Below are 12311 nucleotides of genomic sequence, written 5' to 3' on the forward strand. Positions count from 1 at the left end.
TTGGAATTTAACCTCTTACTGTCATCAGCGAGAGAAAACGATGACGTTGCATTAAATGAAACCTAGTCTCCGCCAAGATCTGGGACTGAAAACGAATCATGTTGTGACATTTTTGAATCAGCGGGGTATTTTCTGATTACAAAAGGCCATGTCATTCTTTTGCCGCACAACCTGGATTGTCGTTGTGACATAAAGCCAAACAGGGATTAAATGAGCAGAGCCTGGGGAAAGACCTTAACTCTCGGTGACCGATATTAAAAAGACTTTATAGCATTCCTCGTCCATGGCTCACTTCGCTGCTTTTGCTTGAGGCTCTTTTAAGATTTGCTCTGAAAGGTCACTCTAACATATTATTTAGACGCAGATAATCTAACCCTGTGAATTCATTTGTAGAGTTTTAGCCCGGGGAAAGCAAAAATCCTTTACTTTGCATATGTTGAGCATTTCAACTATTTCTAACTTGTCTCGCCTAGACATTCGACAAATAAATACTTCAAAGCCTTTCTACCATGAATTGATTAACGTGGACCCCCGACTTAAACAAGTTGAAAAACTTATTGGGGTGTTACCATTTAGTGGTCAATTGTACGGAATATGTACGTGGGATCACACTCCTCAGCCTTCCCGGTAAGGTTTATTCAGGTGTACTGGAGAGGAGGCTACGCCGGATAGTCGAACCTCGGATTCAGGAGGAACAGTGTGGTTTTCGTCCTGGTCGTGGAACTGTGGACCAGCTCTATACTCTCGGCAGGGTCCTTGAGGGTGCATGGGAGTTTGCCCAACCAGTCTACATGTGCTTTGTGGACTTTGAGAAGGCATTCGACCATGTCTCCTCGGGAGGTCCTGTGGGGAGTGCTCAGAGAGTATGGGGTATCGGACTGTCTGATTGTGGCTGTCCGCTCCCTGTACGATCAGTGTCAGAGCTTGGTCCGCATTGCCGGCAGTAAGTCGGACACGTTTCCAGTGAGGGTTGGACTCTGCCAAGGCTGCCCTTTGTCACCGATTCTGTTCATAATTTTTATGGACAGAATTTCTAGGCGCAGTCAAGGCGTTGAGGGGATCCGGTTTGGTGGCTGCAGGATTAGGTCTCTGCTTTTTGCAGATGATGTGGTCCTGATGGCTTCATCTGGCCAGGATCTTCAGCTCTCGCTTGATCGGTTCGCAGCCGAGTGTGAAGCGACTGGGATGAGAATCAGCACCTCCAAGTCCGAGTCCATGGTTCTCGCCCGGAAAAGGGTGGAGTGCCATCTCCGGGTTGGGGAGGAGACCCTGCCCCAAGTGGAGGAGTTCAAGTACCTAGGAGTCTTGTTCACGAGTGGGGGAAGAGTGGATCGTGAGATCGACAGGCGGATCGGTGCGGCATCTTCTGTAATGCAGACGCTGTATCGATCCGTTGTGGTGAAGAAGGAGCTGAGCCGGAAGGCAAAGCTCTCAATTTACCAGTCGATCTACGTTCCCATCCTCACCTATGGTCATGAGCTTTGCGTTATGACCGAAAGGACAAGATCACGGGTACAAGCGGCCGAAATGAGTTTCCTCCGCCGGGTGGCGGGGCTCTCCCTTAGAGATAGGGTGAGAAGCTCTGTCATCCGGGAGGAGCTCAAAGTAAAGCCGCTGCTCCTCCACATCGAGAGGAGCCAGATGAGGTGGTTCGGGCATCTGGTCAGGATGCCACCCGAACGCCTCCCTCGGGAGGTGTTTAGGGCACGTCCGACCGGTAAGAGGCCACGGGGAAGACCCAGGACACGTTGGGAAGACTATGTCTCCCGGCTGGCCTGGGAACGCCTCGTGATCCCCCGGGAAGAGCTGGACGAAGTGGCTGGGGAGAGGGAAGTCTGGGCTTCCCTGCTTAGGCTGCTGCCCCCGCGACCCGACCTCGGATAAGCGGAAGAAGATGGATGGATGGATGGTACGGAATATGTACCGTGCAATCTACTAATAAAAGTTTCAATCAATCAATTAATCTACCAGTTTCTCTAGTATAAGACATAGTAGTATATTAGGACTTACTTAGTTTTAGCTCGAAACAAAGGGAGAACATGTCAAATTAGCAAGTTTGAAATTTGGCCACCCATCCCAATGAACAGAATCAGGTGTCCTAATCACTTGGCCCGGCCACAGGTGTACAAAATCAAGCACTTAAGCATGGAGACTGTTTCTACAAACATATGTCAAAGAATGGGTCGCTCTCAGGAGCTCTGTGATCTCCAGAGTGAAACTGTCATAGGATGCCACCTGTGCAACAAATCCAGTCGTGAAATGTCCTTGCTCCTAAATATTCCAAAGTCAACTTTATTATAAGAAAATGGAAGAGTTTGGGAACAACAGCAACTCAGCCACTAAGTTGTAGGCCACGTAAACTGACAGAGAGGGGTCAGCAGATGCTGAAGTGCAAAGAGGTTGCCGACTTTCTGCACAGTCAGTTAATACATAGCTCCAAACTTCATGTGACTTTCCAGTTAGCCCACGTACAGTACGCAGAGAGCTTCATGGAATGGGTTCCCATGACCGAGCAGCTGCATCTAAGCCAGGGGTGTCAAACTCAAATACAGAGTGGGCCAAAATGTAAAACTGAACAAAGCCGTGGGCCAAGGTTGAACAAATTAACCTTTTAATAGGCACCCAAACAAGTTTTGCATTGAATATTGAACAAGCAAGGCTTATATAACTTTATAGTGACATGCAAAATCGAGTTTCAAATAATAATAATTAAAAAATATCAATGGCATGTCAAATACAATTTAAATAAAAATTGAATGCCTCTTTTCTATTTGCAGCCTTCTGAGGTAAAAATCAATATGAACTTTTTCCACAGTCTAATACATTTGAAAATAAAATCACAATGAATAAACCAACCATTGAGGACTTTAAACTGCTCAGTTTGCAACACACTGATCTAATCTGATGTGCCCAAGCCAGATACCTGCCATCTTTTCTTGGATGCTAGTTCATTAATGTCCGGGCTCAGACTTTGAGCTGAGGCAACCTTCATTATCGAACGAAGGTGTTCATCAGTCATTATATCTCGTAGTCCACCCGGACCACAGTCTTGGGGGCGTGCCTTAAAGGCACTGCATTTAACGTCCTCTACGAGCTGTCGTCACGTCCGCTTTTCATCCATTCTAACAACGTGCCGGCCCAGTCACAAGATATGTGCGGCTTCTGCATAAACACGCACGGGAATGCAATGCATACTTGATCAACAGCGATACAGGTTACACTTACTTACTTACTTACTTAGTCCTCTTGCACTTCAGGGCGCGTAGAGCCGACCATAGCAACCAGGTCTCTCCATCTTGGTCTGTTGTGGCCAAGGTGTTGAGCTTGTGCCATAGTCACATTGCAGGCCTTAAGGTCCTGGGCTAATACATCCAGCCAGCGAGTCCTGGGGGCGCCTCTAGGGCGTCTCCAGCCAGCTCGCTGTGGGTTGAAGTCCAGGATTTTGCGCGTGGGGTGTTCCCCCGGCAGACGGATGACATGGCCATACCAGCGCACTCGCCGCATTGCTGCGAGGCGAGAGGCTGGGAGCTGTTGGGTTAGCTCTCTTAGGGTCTTGTTGGTGACATGCTGGCTCCAGGTGATGCCTTCTATCCTCCTGAGGGCTCTGGAATCAAAGCTATCTAGCCTGGCCGCCAGGATGTTATTCAGCGGCCATGTTTCCGAGCCGTACAGAAGGACAGAGATGACAGAGGAATTGTAGACCCTCAACTTGGTGTCCCGAGATATGTGCCGGTGTCGCCACAACGGTCTCCACAAGGACTGCATGACGGAGGCTGCAAGGGCGCGACGGCCGTCCACCTCTCGTTTGAGGTCGCCGGTGTTGGTGACTGTCGAGCCGAGGTATCTGAAGGTAGGGACAAAGTGGACAGGGGTATCCTCAAATAAGAAGGGTGGTGGGTCTGGTCCATCGCCGATATGCATGAGTTCGGTTTTGGACCAGCTGATTTTCAGGCCGAGCTGTTTGGTCTCCTCATCAAACACACCGAGGGCCTCCCTGAGCTGGTCAGCGGTCTCACTGAACAGGGTGGTGTCATCGGCGTATTCGAGGTCCTTTACGGTGTAGTTTCCAAGTGACACCCCGGGGACTCGCACACAGACTCTGGACATCAGGTGGTCGATGACACAGTTAAATAGTTCTGGTGCGGCAACACAGCCATGCCTGACCCCGCTGTTGATGGGGAACTACCCAGAGTCTTTACAGCTCACACGCACACAGCTTACACAGGTTACACTGAGGGTGCCCATATAAATAACTTTAACACTGTTAGAAATATACGCCACAGTGTGAATCCACACCAAACAAGAATGACAAACACATTTCGGGAGAACATCCGCACCGTAACACAACATAAACACAACAGAACAAATACCCAGAACCCTTTGCAGCACTAACTCTTCCAGGACGCTACAATATACACCCCTGCTACCACCACCAGATAGTCTAATTTGACTATCAACCTGGCAGTCGAATCATCCAACATGGGAGGCGGGTTGAGTACATATATATATATATATATATATTTAAAAAATAAAATAAAATACAAAACATACATTTTGCACTTACAATCTGGTCACAATGCACATAAAAAGTGACTACTTCGAATTATATTAATTAATAATACTTTTTAATAATTATACTTCAATACTTTGTTAAGGAGTGTATCTTACTGTGCAATCCACTCCAGTTCTTTTTGGAAAGCTCCAATCAATGTCCTCACCACAGATCCTTGGTCGTATACAACAATCAACGGTCGGCAAAGCACAGTGATTTTTTCTTTGCATGAAACGCCAAATTCTCTCATCAAAAATCGAGCAAATCTCAGAGTTACATTTGTCAATATCAGCACCAGCACAGATTGGGTTAGCCTGAATCTAATTAACCTGAAAAAGCCCTGTGTCAGAACTACGTGGATGGAAAGCGAACAAAATTGGTGGGTCAATCAGTCAAGAAGGCAAATGTTAAAGATACATTTCTTTATAATGTTGAGTTTTTTCCAGCTCAACAGCAGTGCACTCTATTGGGATTTAAAATATCATGAAATACTTAATATATTTATAGGTCCTGGGAAAACTTTGTATTGGGCAAGTGAATGTATTTTTCCTCATTTGTCTGTTTATTTATTTATTTATTTATTTATTCATTCGCTGTGATTAAAGATTGAGTACAAACAAGTCAACAAAAGTTTGGGGGCTAATTGACTAGATTGTTACGCGGAATGTTGACCACAGAAAAATCCGTATGGTTTATGCAAACTGGGGAATTATTTTGGCGAACATTTTCATGGGAAACTGAATCACCGGACTGTAAGCTGCTACTTTTTTTCCAACGCTTTAGACCCTGTGGCTATTAAAACAGTGCGGCTAATTTATGTATTATTCTTCGCTAACGGCCATAATGTCCATCCATCCATCCATCCATCTTCTTCCGCTTATCCGAGGTCGGGTCGCAGGGGCAGCAGCCTAAGCAGGGAAGCCTAGACTTCCCTCTCCCCAGACACTTCGTCCAGCTCCTCCCGGGGGATCCCGAGGCGTTCCCAGGCCAGCCGGGAGACATAGTCTTCCCAGCGTGTCCTGGGTCTTCCCCGTGGCCTCCTACCGGTCGGACGTGCCCTAAACACCTCCCGAGGGAGGCGATCGGGTGGCATCCTGACCAGATGCCCGAACCACCTCATCTGGCTCCTCTCGATGTGGAGGAGCAGCGGCTTTACTTTGAGCTCCCCCCGGATGACAGAGCTTCTCACCCTATCTCTAAGGGAGAGCCCTGCCACCCGGCGGAGGAAACTCATTTCGGCCGCTTGTACCCGTGATCTTGTCCTTTCGGTCATAACCCAAAGCTCATGACCATAGGTGAGGATGGGAACGTAGATCGACCGGTAAATTGAGAGCTTTGCCTTCCGGCTCAGCTCCTTCTTCACCACAACGGATCGATACAGCGTCCGCATTACTGAAGACGCCGCACCGATCCGCCTGTCGATCTCACGATCCACTCTTCCCTCACTCGTGAACAAGACTCCGAGGTACTTGAACTCCTCCACTTGGGGCAGGGTCTCCTCCCCAACCCGAAGATGGCATTCCACCCTTTTCCGGGCGAGAACCATGGACTCGGACTTGGAGGTGCTGATTCTCATCCCAGTAGCTTCACACTCGGCTGCGAACCGATCCAGCGAGAGCTGAAGATCCTGGCCAGATGAAGCCATCAGGACCACATCATCTGCAAAAAGCAGAGACCCAATCCTGCAGCCACCAAACCTGATCCCCTCAACGCCTTGACTGCGCCTAGAAATTCTGTCCATAAAAGTTATGAACAGAATCGGTGACAAAGGGCAGCCTTGGCGGAGTCCAACCCTCACTGGAAACGTGTCCGACTTACTGCCGGCAATGCGGACCAAGCTCTGACACTGATCATACAGGGAGCGGACCGCCAAAATCAGACAGTCCGATACCCCATACTCTCTGAGCACTCCCCACAGGACTTCCCGAGGGACACGGTCAAATGCCTTCTCCAAGTCCACAAAGCACATGTAGACTGGTTGGGCAAACTCCCATGCACCCTCAAGGACCCTGCCGAGAGTATAGAGCTGGTCCACAGTTCCACGACCAGGACGAAAACCACACTGTTCCTCCTGAATCCGAGGTTCGACTATCCGGCGTAGCCTCCTCTCCAGTACACCTGAATAGACCTTACCGGGAAGGCTGAGGAGTGTGATCCCACGATAGTTAGAACACACCCTCCGGTTCCCCTTCTTAAAGAGAGGAACCACCACCCCGGTCTGCCAATCCAGAGGTACCGCCCCCGATGTCCACGGCCATAATGTGTTGTATTTAACAAATAGTTCTCATATTACACCGACAAAGACACTTAAAAAGTGTATTATTGTTTGTGCTTTGGCGGCATCTTTCGAACGACTTCGCTCACTGCAGGATGAAAATGTACTTCCTGTTTCGTGCCGTGAACCGGAAGCGTAACCCTCCGTAGCGTTCTGCTCGAAAGGATTCTTTCGACGTTTGTAAGTTTTACAATATAACTAAAACTATTGATACTTACTAAACTGTCCCACGTGTGATGTCTGTAGGAGTGTTTTCATGCATATTTTTATGTGCTATCGTAATGTAATCAAGCTAGCGTTGTTAGCATGAGTGAATATGCTAACACGTGGTAGAATTATTAACTTACATTGGCATTCTTTTTGTATTGTTTCAGTTTCGTACATTCACGAAAACTACGCGGCGGGGTTTTTGAGTCTGTTTAGCTGTTTGGAGAGCTAGCTTGAGTGTCCTTGACGATGACTTCTGTTTTGTTTGATCGGCCGTTTTAATTTCGTGTTACAGGCACCGTTTGGAAACAATTAAGGTATAGGTGTAAATAAGGATTTACAAAATATTTTATACCGGGATATATCTGCGCTTTTTAGCCAGGAAAATATACAAAATACTTTAATAGATATACAAAAAGCGTGTCGTTCAAAAACTGAGGTACCTCTGTATTTGGGCTGGTAGATAGTGAGCAGGTTATAAGTAGAGCATCCAAATGCAAATATATATTTAAAAAATAATATTTACAAAACATACATTTTGCATTTACTATCTAGTCACAATGCACATAAAATGTGATTACTTCTAATAATATTAATTAATAATAATTTGAGTCTGTTTAGCTGTTTGGAGAGCTCATTTCCGCAGCTAAAGGGTCCGTGACGATGACTTCTGTTTTGTTTGATCAGCCGTTTTACTGACATGTAACATGGGCCCATACTTGCCAACCTTGAGACCTCCGATTTCGGGAGGTGGGGGGTGGGGGCGTGGTCGGGGGGGGGGGGGGGGGCGTGTTTGGGGGCGTGGTTAAGAGGGGAGGAGTATATTGACAGCTAGAATTTACCAAGTCAAGTATTTCATATATATATATATATATATATATATATATATATATATATATATATATATATATATCTACATCCTGAAAATATGCAAACAAACTGTGTTTAGATAATTGATCCTTCAAACTTGCATAAATAAATATTAAGGAATATAACATAACTTGGCTTCTGAGAGTTTCAAAATGTAATGAATAAAATGCTAAAGTTGTTGATAAACAAGCAATTATTTTAATAATTAAATATGGTCATTTTAAATGAATTATTATGATAATTTCAAATCAATTATTTCAAATATGTTTATTTTAATGTATAATTCTATGGCTGGATGTAATAAGGAGTCACGAAAAAATACAAATAAAAATACAATTAATTTTGATGTTTTTAGCAAAATAAAGTAAAAATGTATTTAGTTTTTTTTTTTTTTAATTAATAAATATATGTATTTTTAGGTAAGATAACCATAATAATACAATTTATCTCTAGTCTGGATGATTTAGTTCTTGTCACCCTGTTGTCCTCCCGTTATGAAAAAAGGCTGTCCTCACTCAGGTCCGCATGGAGCTGGAGGGGGCGTGGCTTCCAGCTCCGGCTGAAAATCGGGAGATTTTCGGGAGAATATTTGTCCCGGGAGGTTTTCGGGAGAGGCACTGAATATCGGGAGTCTCCTGGAAAATTCGGGAGGGTTGGCAAGTATGCATGCGCCTCTGCTCCTTTTACCAGCGATATCACGACGTGACGACGGCGCATCGTAATGTCCGTAAAAAATTAAAAAGTACCGGTAGTATGGTATTGTTTTTACTTCTTTAGTACCGCGATACTTTTAGTACCGGTATACCGTACAACCCCAGCTCAGTGTTTAATGAGATAATTAAACAATTAACATTTATTAACACATTTGAACACACACAAAAGTACAGAAAATTGGTATGGTTAAGCACTGGTATTGATTCCCAGAGACTGTATCGATTCAAATGTAAAAGGTACTCAGTCCAAGTGGGGGCCAGTCACACTCCTGGTATTCTCGGAGAAACTCTGCACCGAGTGAAACGGCACAAACACGTTCTGAAGTGTATCTCCTTGTCACTTCAGCTACAAATCAACTTTGCAATGAATGAAGTGTTAAATTGGGAAGCATCCGCCACTCTAACAGCAGAAAGCATAATTCCGATGGGCAGAAAATCTCTATATCGGCAACCTGTGCGGAAAACGAGCCTGGTAGCTGCAAGCCCGGGATCCGCTTGCCTGAGGCTGAGCTGATCTAATTGGCATCTGTCTGACATCTCAGCCGAGCCGGTGCTGCCATTTTGTGTCCTGATCAAAGGTGAATCCTGGCTGTTGGTGGTGGGGGAAACGTGCATGGGGGTTAGAGTCAAGCTACCAAATGCCGGGACCGATCACATTCCATCCGGCCTCATCTTTCATTTCCACAGAGCGTGTGGAGGAACTATGGGCGCCACTCTGTCACAGGGGCCGTGCCAAGTGAAGGCAAGTCACTTGTTGCAGCTTGTTACCGCCGAAGTCGTTACATCGTTAGTGATGGCGTCGCGTGAATGAACAGTTTCATACGCAAACATACATTTTTTTTTTTTTGCACAATGTAAGTCAATTCAGCAGCGAGCTAATATTGTCTCATCATCAAGATTTTTTCCACTTTTTTATTTTATTTAATTTTTTTATTTTTTTATTTTTTTATTTTTTTTATTTGTTTTATTAAATCAACATAGAAAAAAACACACGATACACTTTCAACTAGTGCATCAACCCAAAAAAAAAAACCTCCCTCCCCCATTCACACTCACACACACCCACTCACACAAAAGGGGTTGTTTCTTTCTGCCATCAATACAGGTAAAAGCCAGTAAATTAGAATATTTTGAAAAACTTGATTTATTTCAGTAATTGCATTCAAAAGGTGTAACTTGTACATTATATTTATTCATTGCACACAGACTGATGCATTCAAATGTTTATTTCATTGAATTTTGATGATTTGAAGTGGCAACAAATGAAAATCCTAAATTCCGTGTGTCACAAAATTAGAATATTACTTAAGGCTAATACAAAAAAGGGAGTTTTAGAAATGTTGGCCAACTGAAAAGTATGAAAATGAAAAATATGAGCATGTACAATACTCAATACTTGGTTGGAGCTCCTTTTGCCTCAATTACTGCGTTAATGCGGCGTGGCATGGAGTCGATGAGTTTCTGGCACTGCTCAGGTGTTATGAGAGCCCAGGTTGCTCTGATAGTGGCCTTCAACTCTTCTGCGTTTTTGGGTCTGGCATTCTGCATCTTCTTTTTCACAATACCCCACAGATTTTCTATGGGGCTAAGGTCAGGGGAGTTGGCGGGCCAATTTAGAACAGAAATACCATGGTCCGTAAACCAGGCACGGGTAGATTTTGCGCTGTGTGCAGGCGCCAAGTCCTGTTGGAACTTGAAATCTCCATCTCCATAGAGCAGGTCAGCAGCAGGAAGCATGAAGTGCTCTAAAACTTGCTGGTAGACGGCTGCGTTGACCCTGGATCTCAGGAAACAGAGTGGACCGACACCAGCAGATGACATGGCACCCCAAACCATCACTGATGGTGGAAACTTTACACTAGACTTCAGGCAACGTGGATCCTGTGCCTCTCCTGTCTTCCTCCAGACTCTGGGACCTCGATTTCCAAAGGAAATGCAAAATTTGCATGGTTGGGTGATGGTTTGGGGTGCCAAATTCGAACACTTCAAGCAGAAGGAGCGGGTGAGGAACCAGGGCCGAGAGCTGAAAGGATCCAACTTCAGCATCAACGACCAGTTTCCAAAGGAAATTCTCGACAGGCGCCGCCATCTGTTCCCGCTTCGCAAGAAGTTTATCACCGAAGGATGCCGTGCAGTCATCGCGGTGGATAAACTTTTCATCAACGGCCAACTTTACCGTGATCCAGAAGCCACGCCGTGGCTGTATTATTAGCGTCTGAAACACGGTAAATGTTGTATTTTTTGTTTGTTTTGTTATTCCATTATGCTTCAATCCCTCTCTTTTTTCCCCCCTCTTGCTCACAATACACCTGTGCGTCACATAGCGCTCACGTAAACACATACGCTCTCTCTCTCTCTTTCTTTCGGTAAACCAACATGTTTACTATTTTACTTTCTTGTTTTCCTTTTTATGTCACTTATTTCACTACCTGTTTAATCCACCACTTTCTTCTTTTCTTTTTATGTTATGCTTTTTGTTTTGTTTTTCTCTTTCTATTTCTCCACCTGTTGTGTGTCCCCTTGTTGTCATCAGCATTTACACTCACAGCTAATACATGCACAACTATACACTCTGCACACCTACATATATGCATGATAGGTTTACATTTAGATACAGACATGCATTATTTACACATAAAGTACACACATACATCCACACACTTAGTTACAGTCTAATTTAGTATGTCCACTATACAGTTTGTCACTTGGAATGTGCGTGGTGTCGGGTCAAAGGAAAAAAATATAAAAATTCTTAATCATTTGAAGAGCATGCAAGCAGACATTGCTTTACTACAAGAGACTCACCTCTCCAAGTCCGATACCTCAAAACTGCATTCATCGCAATACCCACACACATACCTTGCTAGTTACAACTCCAAACAGAGAGGCGTAGCCATTCTCATAAGTAGAAAGGTCAACTTTACAGTTCATAACTCCATTACTGACATAGAGGGAAGATACATCATTCTTAATATTTCTATTGACGGGAGAAACTTATGTATCGCCAACATTTATGGTCCAAATGTTGATGACCCCTCCTTTTTTCACACTTTCTTCTCTTCACTTTCTCCTCACTCAAACCACTGCTTGATTCTAGGAGGGGACCTCAACTTAGTATTTAATCCAAATATAGATCGGTCCAGAGTGACTGGGAGTCACCGTGAGTCTCAGTCAGTGGTAATACTTAAGCAATATATGAAGGATTATGGTCTTTGCGATGCCTGGCGTTCTTATCACCGCACTCTTAGGGAATACACTTATTTTTCTCCAGTTCACCACTCATTCTCTCGCATTGATTACTTTTTAACTAGTAGCTCAATTTTATCTGACATCTCAAACATTCACATCCATCCTATCATCATCAGTGACCATGCACCTGTCTCACTTTCCCTCACCAACAAAACTATCACTGCACCTATCAAACAATGGAGACTTAATACATCATTACTAAAGGACCCAGACTTCCTAAACTATTTTGAGAAAGAATGGACAGATTTTTTAGATTTTAATGATCAACCAGAAATCACGGCGTGCGTTCTCTGGGAGACGGCAAAAGTAGTTATGCGAGGAAAAATTATTTCTTATTCATCATACAAGAAAAAAAAGGAACGTTTACTAGAGCAGGAACTTGAAAATGAAATAAAAATATTAGAATTAGCTTATGCGAATTCACAACATGATCACACTCTGAACA

General features: G+C 44.5%; 1 protein-coding gene across 2 annotated transcripts in view; it reads left to right on the plus strand.

Annotated features, from left to right (window-relative positions):
• Positions 1 to 12311, plus strand: part of rbfox1 (RNA binding fox-1 homolog 1) — a 733656-nt gene that overhangs the window by 153733 nt on the left and 567612 nt on the right. The window contains exon 1 of one of the 2 annotated variants that reach the window (XM_061973818.1): positions 8464 to 8564. The exons of the other annotated variant lie outside the window; for it this stretch is intronic. The gene's annotated coding sequence lies outside the window, so the exon portion shown is untranslated. Of the gene's footprint in view, positions 1 to 8463; positions 8565 to 12311 lie in introns of those variants that run through there. 2 annotated transcript variants of the gene reach the window in all.

The sequence above is a fragment of the Nerophis lumbriciformis genome, linkage group LG22 (genome assembly GCF_033978685.3).
Source record: "Nerophis lumbriciformis linkage group LG22, RoL_Nlum_v2.1, whole genome shotgun sequence".
NCBI classification, from domain to species: Eukaryota; Metazoa; Chordata; class Actinopteri; order Syngnathiformes; family Syngnathidae; genus Nerophis; species Nerophis lumbriciformis.